This window comes from Oreochromis niloticus, linkage group LG5, assembly GCF_001858045.2.
Source record: "Oreochromis niloticus isolate F11D_XX linkage group LG5, O_niloticus_UMD_NMBU, whole genome shotgun sequence".
Classification (NCBI taxonomy): domain Eukaryota; kingdom Metazoa; phylum Chordata; class Actinopteri; order Cichliformes; family Cichlidae; genus Oreochromis; species Oreochromis niloticus.
This window is the reverse complement of record NC_031970.2, coordinates 6,539,046-6,552,423: the sequence shown is the minus strand read 5'-3', so window position 1 is coordinate 6,552,423 and position 13,378 is coordinate 6,539,046. Positions and strand designations below refer to the sequence as shown.

Genomic DNA, 13,378 nt, shown 5'->3' with positions numbered 1-13,378 from the left:
TTATCAAATATTGACTGCCCTTGCATAGTTGCACGCATGTGAAAACCCTTTAACTGTTCCTGCAGTGACATTTGGACCAAAGCGATGGAGAAAACCTGTAATGTATGTGAAAGGGTGCCTCTGCGGGCCACCACTCCGTGCACCACTGCCATCCACCGTGGCTCCATCCGTGCTTCAGTCTCCGCCTCCTTCTTAGCGCCGCCCTCAAGGAGTGACTTGGTGTTGAAGCACAGAGAGAGAGAGAGAGAGAGAGAGAGAGGGGGACTCTGCAGACTCTCACACACACACACACAAACAGAGACACACACACTGAGCTCCTCACACCAGCTGCTGTGTCTTTACTAACGGGACAACTTTAAACCTCCTGGATACCATAGTGGACCCTCTGCTTTCCCCTCTGCCCAGTGTGAACACCCCGAACTGAGGTGAGTGCAAACATCCACACATGTTGCCAGCTCTATTGTAATTTCGGGTGTGTTTGCCGTGGACCGCTTGAAACTAAACCAGAAGATGGAAGAAGGGAATTTTTTCCCCCGTGGAGGAAAAGGGGGCAGTAGACAGGCAGGAGGAGAGGCATGTCCGGCTTCTGTTGGAGCACTCCGAGCTAGCGCACTTTACCGCCTTTAGTGGGTCACCAGACGCTTTTGTGAGCTGTAATTAAACCGGTGAAAAGCGTCGTTTCCGCTGCTGGCGCCAGTAAACACAACAACACTGGTTGAGCGGCTTTAACATCTCCTCATGGATGTTGGTGTAACAGCGCTGCGGTGACACACATGGCTCTCCCCCCCTCCTTTAGTCCGGGAGTGCTGGCTGGCTGCTGCTGGGACACCGGGACTGTTTGCAGCGGGCGAAGCTGCAGATGTTTATTTTTGCATTTACTTTGTGAGTTTGTGACTCCCACAATCCAGGCTGAACGGACTGATGTTCAGGCTTTACGTGCCGACGAGCAGAGTCTTCGTCTTAACTTTTATATAGGAAATTTACGTATGTGCACTCATACAGTTTCGGCTTTATTGTGACTGTAGCATGCTCACTTATTCCTCCCCTTTATGTGATTTGAAGTGATTAATCTTATATGTAACCCATATATGTATGAGCGTAATAAAAATGTATTTAAAAAATGACCCTAAATGTTATATTATTATTATTATTATGACACCAGTAGTGTCCTAATGTGCTGCTTGCAGAGATGTGCACCAAACATCATCAGCAGTGTTCATCTCACTTTGTGCCAGGTGTACAAATTGCTAAGACAGGTGGGCTTCTTGCCTGGCTGTGTTACCTTTAAATCTTTGATGTGTGGAGACATCCTGAACGCTTTCCGCCTGCTGTTCCTCTCAGCATCTGCACCGGCTGTTGGCTCATGTTGGGGAGTGACGGTTCACTCTGCTATACTGCGTGCATGTCTGCTGTACATGCATGCGACAGCACAAGAGCGACGAAGCGTGTCTGTACACGCGAAACATCAACACCCAAATCTTGGACTCCTGCAGGTGTGCATCGCAAACAGGAGTCCGGATTGTGCTGCTGCTAAATGTACTGTGCAAGTTAGTGCTTAACTAGATAACCACTGACTACCAGAGGTCAACTGTACCAGCTGAGCTCACTCTGCGATGGGATGCAGATAGAAATATAATAAACTTCAGGGTGCAACCCTTGTGTGACAGGTAGCAGGAAGGCCCCAGGAGGGATCAGAAATAAAGAGCAGTTAGACGGCATTCCTCTGCACAGTTTCGTTGCTGGATCCGAAAGAATATCTGGATCTGGATTAGCTTGCAATATTTTCTTGAAGAATAAAGTTTGTATTTGTGAATATATGAGGCGACTCCAAAAGTTAATCACTTCTAAATTGGGGGCAAGCCGTGCCTTTAATGCAAATTTGGCCATACTGTTTTGAGTAATAATGACGACAATCAATCGAACAGATAAACTCAACCACCAGCTGTTGTTATTTCAGGTAACAGCGACTGTCATCCCATCAGCTGCTGATTAAAAGGTCACACATTAACAAGGTCAAAGGTTAAACTGGTTGAACTTTAAGCGAAGTGCTAAGATGTAAAGTCTATACTGGCGAAACATGTAACATGTGGCTGTGAACTGATTTTAGTGTAAAAGTTAAATTTAAGCTGCGAAAAACAAGCAACTGACAAATATTAGGGATAAAATAAACTGAAAAATGTATAAATCCATTTACAGTGAAACCCCCAGAAAATATTGTGGCCTTGTAAATGTACTGTAACTGCAAACTGCCTTTACGTTGGATTAGATCGAAATTGAAAACTGTGCTGATAATGAATTTCTCTCTCTGAAGTTATGCGCGGTAACTGATGCCACATTTGAGCGTAATATTGCGATGTCTTCTTGCCATTATTGTTTAGCTCACACACAAACCCACACAGGCACATTAACGTGGCACTCGTCCACATTACCAACAGCAGTTATACAGAGTAATGGCAAAATTATATTCCTGTGAGTGTCTGAGTGAGTCGTCTCTGATCTCTAAGGAGCCCCATTGCTATGCTTCACTACTCCCTCCTCACTGAAGAGCTGCCTCCATATATTCTCTGCAGCTTTGTGCCCTAACTGATGTTTAATTATTCCAACACGGTGATTTGACTGTTGCTCATAAAATATTGAAACAGAATCAGCCCTGGAGGCACGCTGAAACACTGGCCTCGCTTGATACTTAAACAGGACCTGCAGTGGAACGGGGCATCAAAGCGGGTCAGCAGAAGCGTGAAATAAAACGTGTGTTTCTTTGTATGAATTGGAAATCTGTTTCTCAGCCGCTAAACAGGTCTTATCTTTCTTACTATGGATAAGCGATTTAGTAGATCAGCGCTCTGATTACAGCTAGGAGCAGGCACTGACTGCTAATCTGTGGTCTTAATACGAAGACAGGCAAATCACAGGGCAGCTATCGAGCCTGCTTAGAGGCCCTAAAAGTCCACAGCCTTCTCCTGAGGTGTAGATTTGTTCATTTTTGTTGCTATCTTCAGGTTGACTTGAAAGTGGGCTTGAGTGTGAAGCTTTTATTTTGTGGTCAGGTCTAAATCACCAGGGAAGGAATGCTGGTCAGATAAATTTGGTTTAAGTGCACTTTCAGACCTCTAATTTATTTGTTCTGCTCTAAATGTGTAGGTGATTTTGTAAACTTGGAACTTTTCACTTTGCTACGATTTCTTTTAAGGCAGGGAAAATCAAACAAGCCGAAATATACCAATGCAAACACTATGCTCACTGGTCAGAAGAGCAGAGTAAGATGTGAAGTCCTGTGTTCACAGTGAGACCTTGGTTTATTATCTGCTTTGAGCTTACACATGACCTTTTTTGATTGATCATGCAAGAATAAAAAATGCCCGTCACAATTTTCCAAATTCTGACATAATGTAGTAAAATGTTTGGTTTCGTCCAACCAACAGGCCAGAATTCAGATTCTTAGTTTCCAATCTAAGAAAACAGGCAATCATTCAAACAGGTTGGCCTTAAAAAAAAACTGCATGATTGCTAATTAGGTTCAGTATGATTTAATAATCCTTCATCTGTCTTTCATCATCGCACATTTTCACTCGTGTGGCGTTTCTGCATGTATTCATCTAATTTATACTCTCCTCTGGACCATCTGTGAAGTGGTGGGCTTCAGCTGAGTAAATACTTAAGTGATCAGTGGGAGTAATGGCGGATCCCCTGCTGACTGATGCTAGGATATCTTAACCCCCCCCCCCCGCATGCGACCGCTCACTGAGAGGATAAAACCACAAACATCGGTGCTTTGCAGAGAAGCGCGTTAGCTTCTTTAGCACCACGCAGCCCTAATCAGTCTGCTCGGTGGGTGGAGGTTTGGCTGCAGAGCATTTAATCTACAAATGGTCACTGTCCACTTAAAAACCAGCAACTCCAAATGTGATTGGTTTTTTGGTTTTTTTTTTAAGATGCCACCTGAATTGAACCGGCTTTTTCATTCAATTTTGGTAACGGTAAAGTCGACACAGTTCGGGTCCAGAGAGCTGCGATGTGCCTCTAAGTTGCACACCGCTTAATGTCCCAGCGTGGGGACAGCGGTGTAAATGTTAAATGGATTGGTATTTATACATCACTTTTCCATCCTTACTGAGAACTCAAATGGGGACTTTACCACCACCTTCTCGCTGCATTTAGCAACTCTTTTTTTTTTTTTTTGTTCTCTCTCCCTCTCAGAAAAAGCTTCAGAGAAACATGTACTCCTTTGTACTGACATTACCTTTTTTTTTCTCAACGAGGTCTTGCTCTCCCGGCGCAGGTACAGCTCTCCCTCTGACTCTGCTCTTTCCAGCAAGTGAGCGAACAGCGAGGTTTTACCTCTGACAGAGTGCACAACTGAATGGAAGAGAAAGTATGACACATTCTTTGGTGTCTAAGTTTCTCTCTCAGTTATCATTGTACATCTGCAGCCACAGTCGTTAACTCGTTTTGTTGTGTAAGGTGATTTTGAGTCCCCGGCACTCACACGAAGCTTCAAATATCCACTACTGAAAGTCCAAAGGCCGGCAAAATGGCTTTCGGGACAGTGCTGCTCCCGCATAGTGAGCTTTTGAAAGGGCCATAATTGTGTTTCTAGTGACTGTCAAAGCTCAACCAGAGTCCCCTCACAGCGAGTCTGACAGCTTCTCATGGCTGGTTAGCTCTGACTAGCAGCTCTACGTCTCTGCCCAGGCTACATTGTATCCCCTGACCCTCCCTCTGTCACACACTAACCACAGGGCCTCATCTCCTACACTCGTTGGTCTCGCTCCTCTGCTGTATTTTCTGAATATCATGGAGGGCGACACTGCATGACTTTGAAGAGGTAGATGCCCTTAACACTCGTCATTGATGTTCTTATAGCAGAGCTAAAGGTTCTTTTTTGACTTTTCTGCTGTTGCCGTTAAAGCACAAACAACGCATCTTTATAGGTTTTCATGCTTATAGAGTGTCTGTAAGGATTTAGGGTTTTGGCTTTTTTTTTAGGACCCCGTGCTATAAATGTACACCTTTCAGCCTATTTCTCTATGCGCTTTTTTTTTTCTGCAGAGACAGACCCGCCAGAGTAGTCAGTGAAGCAAGCTAGTGAACAGGAAGTGAGCTCATAGAGTTTGAGGCTTACACTGTGCTCAGGAAGGCATTTGACTGAGGGGGGATTGTAAAGGTTTTTTCCTCACATTGTTGTGTGAAGCACACTGAGCCTCTCTGGTCTTCTTTGAGTTTAACATATGCCTCTTTGTATACACGTGACATTCTTGGATTGTTTTGTACTCTATTGACGGTATTGTATCTATAACCTATAGATACCAGGCAGTAGTAAATAGACTTTCAGGTGAAGGCTGTAAAATAGTCGCTGTTCAGAGTGTCGTGCTTTTATTCTGCTCTCCTGATGAGCAAAATGGCTCTTAGATTAGACGACCACAGCTGTTGCACTTCAAAGGGAAAATTCAGCCAACATTGAAAGTGTTGTTGAAACCGTCCTTGGGTCTGTGTGTGTGTGTGTGTGTGTGTGTGTGCATCCCTGCTTTTTGATGGCTTGTTTTTATGAATTCTCCCTGCACTGTTGGAGATGGTCCCTTTAATGTCTGCTTTGCTCTGTCTTGCTTCTCTGTCTGTGCCCTGCACCCATTGGTCTAAAATTGACCGCATGCTCTGGTGCTTGGTCGTGCCTGGTCGTGCCAAGGCTGCAGTTGCACAGTAACTGTGTGTGTGTGAGTTGTGGTTTAAACTCTTGCGTGGTTTCTTCTGCATTGAGCTTGCATGACCATAGATGCATCTCCAAGTTTGTCCTCTTTTTCTTTCTTCTTTTTTTTTTTTTTTGAGCAACTGTGCTCAAATCACACACATATATATTTTGCTTGTTAGTGTTCTTCGAGCTTAAAAATAGTGATATCTGATTCTCTGCAGCTTTGATTCCTTAACTGTAGGATCTCTTCAAAATGTTTGCGTCTGTATCTCTTTAAAAATTGATGAGTGAGCACAAGTTTATCTGAAAGCTTCCTTTTAATAAACCTCAGAAGAGACCAAATGTTTTAAAAGTGTATCAGTGTCTAGACATGATGATGATGGTGATCTACATGTCCTTGCTGATACACAACACTTGCAGCATTAATCTACAGAAAGGACAGGGAGTAGAGCAGTACCACAGTTACAGTGATGTGGTCATTTCTCTTCTGCTGTGGTTCACAGTCGCTGCAGGGCTGTAGTCCTCCAGCTATCTAATTACCTCCTCTAAGGATGTTTTTATGTTTTCCTGCCTTATCTCAAAGTTGTCTCAAAGTGTCTTTGATTTGTGTTTCTTTTAAAATGATTTTTTTGATGTTGCAAGCGTTGATTTTGTTACCATTCTTCGTTCATTCTCATCTACTTTAATGTAAAGAGTGGCATGCTTATTCCATAATTATGTGGGCCTGTGTATTTCACTATCCTTTATTTATACAGGTAAAAAGTTTCATTGAGATTAAAACAAATACAACACAAGTAAAAAACCAATTGCAGTATTCCATACAGACAAGTGAGCGTGATTAAGAAAACACAACATTTTCTAACATTAACGTGACAAATTTAGACTGCTAGTCTAAAAATTTAGACTGCTAGTCTAAATTTGTCTAGTGTCTGGTTGTTCAGCTGAATTGCTTCTGATGATCTGCCTTCCTACTTATTTGCTTTTGTTCCAGTCTTTGGTATCATTTACTCTTTCTTAAAGGTTTTACTTATCATAATGTAATAACGATTTCTATCTTTTCTTTTGTCTTGTGCTATGAATATAAGCAACTGAAATATATACCAACCCTCAGTGTTGGTTGGTTGGTATTTGGGGCAGTGATCTAAGCAGAGATGCCCAGGCCTTCCTCTCCTCCAGCCACATCCTCTGGGTCTTTTGGGGAATACCAAGGTGTTTCCAAGCCAGCCGACAGAGAGATTTAATCTCTCTAGTGTGTCCTGGCTCTACCTTGGGGTCTCCTCTTGGTAGTAATTGTGGGAAACACTTCACCTAGGAGGCATCCAGGGGACATGTTCTTGAAATGCCTGAACCCACTCAGTGGCTCCTTTCAGCATTTAGGACTAGCTCTACTCTGAGTCTCTCCTGAATGACCAAACTCCTCACCCTGTCTCTAAGGGTGAGCCCAGACACCAGTCGAGGCAAGTGTACTTCTTCCGCTTGTATTTGTGTATTCATTTGGTCATGATGAACAGCTCATGGAGAGGATCACTGTGGGAGTGAACTGCCCAGTACATTGGAAGCCTCCCTTGTGTGCTCAAGTTTCTCTTTACCACAATTACTACAGAGCAGACACTGCAGAGGTTCTGCTTCTGAAATTGTCTTTTTTCCTTTAAGGACCATTTTCATTTGTTCCTGTGAGATATTTTCTGTTTTTTTGACTCAGCTGCTGTGATTTCCTGTTGCTGCTCTAGCAACTAAATTTAATTTGACTTTACTTCAGTTTATAGTCTTTTTCCATTATTTTTTTTCTTTTTTAAAGTAATCAAAGTATCAGAGTGTAAGTGTAACACAAAGAATGGCCATAACAGGTCAGAAGCAATCACCCCTTCCACTATATCTCTACCCTCTTACCAAATACAACCTCAGCCCCTATCTCTAAGAAACACATTTAATATTCATACATTGGTATTTTTCTATTTATCAAAAGCCATATTGTTATTGCCATAAAGAATAATATTGTTATCAGTGTTACATTTTGTTGGTCAGATGTGCTATTTGCCTTCACAATTCTGCAAATCTCCAGAGTAGGGGGGCAAAGTTGGTGTGAACCATTAGGCTACAACATCCACATGAACAGGAAGTACACCGGGTGGAAATAAAGTGGAATTATCCTTTAGCAAACCCCCAAATGATCTTTCACTCACGGAGGAGCATCAAATTGCCCAGCAGGAAGAACAGATTGTGGCGCTCCTCTCTTTTTCTGCTTTTCTGAATCTAACAAATACAGACGGATATTTGCTTTGTAGAAAAGTAAAATGAGAAATCAGCACGTAATCTCTGACTCTCGCTCTGCCCGCAGTTACTGGGACGGTGCAGGCTCACTGCGTACCCATCTTGGTTTAGTAGTGGATTAGAAGTGACACTTACTGCAGGCTGGCTGACTCTAACCCTTGTTTACTCTGGCTGGGTTTTAGCCGGGGACTCAAACCGTTATTAAGCAGTGAAATGACTCGAATGTAAGGCAGAGAGGAAAGAAAGAATAGGAGGGAAAATCTAGCAGCGACAAAAACCTAAAGAACAGAAGATATTTCCTGAATTTGCCTGGAGACAGAGCATGCTGTATGACTGCAGCAGGGTGGGTTATAGACCCTCGAGGCCAGGGCGTGTCGTGGTCAAACCCTTATATAAATAAACAAAAAGATGGTTCTAAAATAAACACAAATTGCTCGTGTTAGTGTGTAGCGGATTGACGAGTAACTCCACCCAGGATCCGGAGTGGACAGCGGGCGCTAAACATGAGCTGCTGTTGTGTGGAGACGCTGCAGGTCAAGCTTTCCTTTGCTTTGGCGTGAGGCCTTTCGTGAGACGCCCCCACACTAGAAAAATGTGGTCCTACAGAAAGCACCCGTTTCAGATACGCACCCAATTCAAAACTTGAGGGAAAGAGGAGCAGTGTGATGTTTTCCAAAGGAAAGTTAAAAACCCCAGGTGTAAGCTTTGGGTCTCTCTCTCTCTTTTTTTAAAGCTCTAAACCTGCATGCTTTTATAGTGATGTAACAGAAAGCAATGGGCTCGTGTGGGCAGGTGAAATAAAAGCTGTACATTTATATTAAAGGAGCGTCTCAAAGAAGGACAAGAGCCGTCACGCATTAACGAAGATGACAAGCAAATGCAGCCTACAGATGCACATAACAACAAAGCAGAGTAAGGAGAATAATTAAAGTGTTTTTTTGGACGTGGCAGGGACATGAATCTTTACTGCAAAGTGCCCGCTGGTGAGAGGAGGTGAATTATACTCCTTCAAAGTTTGCTTAATGGACTATAAGACAGGAATACAGATGACTCACACTAGATCAGAGGACTTAAGCCTCTTATACGCAGGGAACTTGCAAAAAGTCTGTTGAATTACCTGCGAAAACCAAAGTTCACACCTGCTGTAGGTCCCCCAGTGTATATAGAAATGACAGCTGTGTTAAATATATTAAGATATTTTTGTAGGACATGCCATATGTCTTGTCTGACAATAATGACAAAGTGAAATCGCATCCTGTGAAGTTTTTGACCACTCGTAGCCCTCCTGACATTTATCTTCACTGTTTGTCTCCTGTGAATGAGGCAATGGAAATTCATGCTATTATGCTAATTGACTGCTGATGCAAATGGACCTTCAATGGCCGACCCAGTAAAAGACCCCAAGCTTGTGCACTTTGAATGTAATGAGTACAGGACAATTTTCAAAACTGGCTTTACAAATATTTTATGAGGAAGGAAATGCATTTAGACATGAAAGGCTCGCTCCATTTATTGAGTAGTGTCTTCAATTTGTGTTGATTAGCAGAAGACTCAGGAGGATTTTTGATAATTGATTAATGGTATTTTCAAGCCAAAAATATATCAAACTGTCTTTGTATGCAGCCTCTTGAATCTGGAGTTTCCTTTTCTGTGTGTTAAATAGTTCTGTGCTTTATGGTCAGTCAAACAAATTAGCTTTTTTTAGTACTAATTTCATAGACCGAATGCTTCAAGAAGAGAAGTGAAAATGATATCAGTCCAAGGTGAGCAGAAGTTTGTGTCTGTGTACATAAAATCTGACCTTCTCTATCCTATGACTGGAACCGTCACTGCTTTTGTCCTCATTAAAGCCATGGAGGAAGATTGCTGCTAATCTTAATACACCCCCAACCTTCAACCTTGTGTTCTAATGAACCCCTGCCTCTAAGTAAAGCAGATAACAAACTAAAGAACACACTACCAGATTAAAGTGGGCAAAGATGGCTTCTGGAAATGCGGGATTTCTCCTGCATGGAGGAATTTTGTGGCGTCCCTCCTTCAAAAAGTTTTAAAAATGTTCTTCTTGCTAAACATGTGCTATGCTGACACACTGGACACCTGGAATAGTCAGATCCACTTTAGTCAGATTGTATATGTTTCCCAGTGAAGTGATCAGAAGTCAGGAAGACGGACAGATCCTGGAAGCATTTCTCTGAGTGGCAGTCCAACCTCAAATGTAAACCAGTATAGCTGCTGTGCACGGCAAAAGATTGTGCATAAACCAAAACTAAACTCATTTTTGTTGTATGTATAAATACTTCAAATGAACAAAAGGTTTGACTCCATCTTTCCCCAACATGGTATCAAGCTTGCTTTATATTATGAAGAAAACAAGAAGGGCTGGATTTATGACTAAAAAACAAACAAACACATCGCACATTGTGCAATTTGGCTCATTGGTTAAACACGTCAGCATTTTTGCACAACTCTTATACTTCAACATAACTTTGCGTTGGTTATTCTTTTCATGCGTTCGTAGTACACCTGCTTTTAGTTTACCTGTTTATTTACATCATTGCCCATCTTTTATTTTGGGTAAATACACAATTTAGAGAGGAAGACAAATGAATTAGAAGTGAGAACTCATTCTTGATACCAACCACAAGAAACCCGTAAAGAGCATACAAAGTGTTTTTCTAGCTGTTCTTTCCTTCCACTTTTTATTTGCATCACAAAAAGGAAAGAAAATGAATGGTACAACTCAGCCTGGCAGACGTTTTGAGAGACTTCATGCCCATGCAGATTTTGTTGTACATTTAAGTTGTTGCTTTTTGAAGTTTAGGTGCAGTATTTGGATGCCTGTCTGAGTAATGACTGGTGACATCTGCGTGCTTCCTTAGAGAAGGCTGTCAAACCTTCACAGACCGTATGGAGTGTAACGTGTCTTGTCCTGTTTAAACTTCTTTAAATGTTGGGATGAAGTAAAGAGCATTTTCTCCCTTCACTCAAACCAAGAAAAAAACAGGAAGAAAAAAAACCATTAGACTACAAAGTGTTGTGGGAGCAACCAATGTAGAAGAAGTTTAAGGTAACATTTATTTAGTTTTTAAATATGTATAATGTTCTAAAAATCTATAAAATCTACATGCTACAAGGGGTTGGAACTCCTTTTTCCTTCAGAACTGTTGCACTGAGACTGTACACTGTCCGTACATTACATTTTAAAATGCAAAAGCAAAATTATTTATTGTTCTCCTTGAAAATGATGCGAAGTGATGTGAGGCACGTCCCAGCTGCTGAAATGCAGAATTGAAGACGCTACAACTGTGGGACTGTTGATGCAGTGTTGTGCTAGCTTTTTCAGGCAGGACCATGAATTAAATTAACAGGACTCATACCCTGCACGACTGTAGGGCCAGCAGTGTTTTGATGCAGCCATAAATATGTTGGTCAGTAGGTCCCTGCAGGATCAGCTCTGCCAGAGAAACACAGATTTACTGCAAGATTGCTGGCTCGGTACTTACAAACATAAAGTAAACGGCTTATGTTGACATAAGCTAATGTAACTGGTGTGCTTATGAGTTGAGTTGAGCTTATTGCGTCACATTTTTTTTGAAGTAGGAAATCGAATTGCTTTTGAGCACTAAAATCACAGGCACTAGAGAAGTTTTAATCTTCTTCTGGGTGCAGATGGTCAGTTGAGGCATCCTGTGGCACATCAACACCTTGCTTTTGTCGATATGCAGCGGGGTTTCTACCTCTGCCCTGGTTCATTACAACAAGGGAGACAATGACCCAGAATCAAGTTGACCTGAGTGCTTTAAATCAAGGCTTCACCAGAGGAAATAAATTCTCTCCCCAGCAGCACGCCCAGCGCCAACTAGGACAAGTAATCCAGACAGAATAAAATCGTCCTTTTAGAGGGCGCTGAGGGAGAGCGGGATGAAGGAAGACACAATAGACCAAGAATGGAAGAAAGGAAGAGAAAAAGAAGAAGGATGGAGAGGTATCACATGGGAAACCAGTCAGAGCAGTCCCACAGAAACTAAAATAAATAAAACAACCATTTGAGCTTTTTCTTCTTCAACTCTCTACAATTTGTTTTCCATATTTAGATTTCTTTATTGAATGTTAGTTTTAAGCTTCCACAGTGTGTCTTTAGTCCCCTCTCTCTCTCAGCTGGTCACGGCAGATGGCCGCCCCTCCCGGAGCCTGGTTTTGTCAGATGTTTCTTCCTGTTAAAAGGGAGTTTTTTCTTCCCACTCTCATCAAATGCTTGCTCATAGGGGTTCGTCTGATTGTAATATTACTGTAGGGTTGAAGCGACGGCTGTTGTGATTTGTCACTATATGAATACAATTGAATTTAGTTAAATTATCTAAAAGACTGACCATTAGAACGTTTGCAAGCATGTCTGATGGGATTAGCTGACTTGTTTACTTACTTTGATAGTTGTTTATTTACATCACCAGTTTTAGATGATATGTAAATAAAGAAATGTTCTTGTAGCCAAGCATGGCGTGTGAATTAATGAGCTTTAGAGGTGCTTATAGGAGCGATGGAGCAAAAATACCCACAAAATTCTATGATAGGATATTTCAAGGAAATTTACTATAATGATTTTTAGGATGAATTAGAAAAAATATTCAATGTTTTATCTGCGACTGCAGCTTCCAGACAGCAGCATTTATTGTGCAAACAAAGTGAAGGGCATTTTCTATCTGTCTTTTCCAATGAGCTACTGTCACTGATGACAGAGTGCTTAATTCTAAGTGTTAATCTGTTGCCACGAGGCGCCACCAGCAGCAGCATTAAAGTGCAATAGTAGTTACACAGCATAAGTCTAAGTATAATAGAACTGCTTAACATTTCAGTTTAACAGTCACTAAAATAACTTGTAACTTATCAGGAGGATGCACGATATTGTCACAAAAATGAATATATATATATGGTCTCTAAAGTCGCCAGTAGGATCCAGTCGCCTAGTGGTGCAGATCTGAAACTAAACAGGGTGGTAAGGCATTTTGCTGATTTGCTGTCTATTGCTTTTGATGTCAAATCCTCTCCAGCCTTAGGTTTTTTTTTTTTTTTTTTTTTAAAAAGAAGCTGAAAACAGTATTATTCACCACCTCTTTTAACACAATCAGGTAGTCGTACCATTTAGCCACATCGGCCACCGTTTGCTCTTTCTATCATATGGAGTGCAGGATGTGAGAGCTCCAGCGATGCTCCGTTGACTCATTTGTTTACTGTTGGGCCCCTCATCACCGGCTGCTGGTTATCTCCTCCTCGCGTGCCATCATATCCTGGTTGCTGATTGTGTGTTTGTGCCTCATCCAGTGAAACAAGTTTCTACTTTCCACCTTCAACAGGAACAGTTTTTCTTGAATATTTTGCAAAGTACTGCGTTGAAGTTGTTCCCTTTTTAGTTACTTGACATTT

At 41.8% G+C, this 13,378-nt stretch overlaps 1 protein-coding gene across 1 annotated transcript in view; it reads left to right on the top strand.

Annotated features, from left to right (window-relative positions):
* The first annotated feature begins 265 nt into the window (after positions 1-265).
* The window catches only part of ppp1r16b (protein phosphatase 1, regulatory subunit 16B), an 89,890-nt gene continuing 76,777 nt past the window's right edge, over positions 266-13,378 (top strand). Inside the window, exon 1 of the mRNA XM_019359347.2 lies at positions 266-425. The gene's annotated coding sequence lies outside the window, so the exon portion shown is untranslated. The remainder of the gene's footprint in view (positions 426-13,378) is intronic.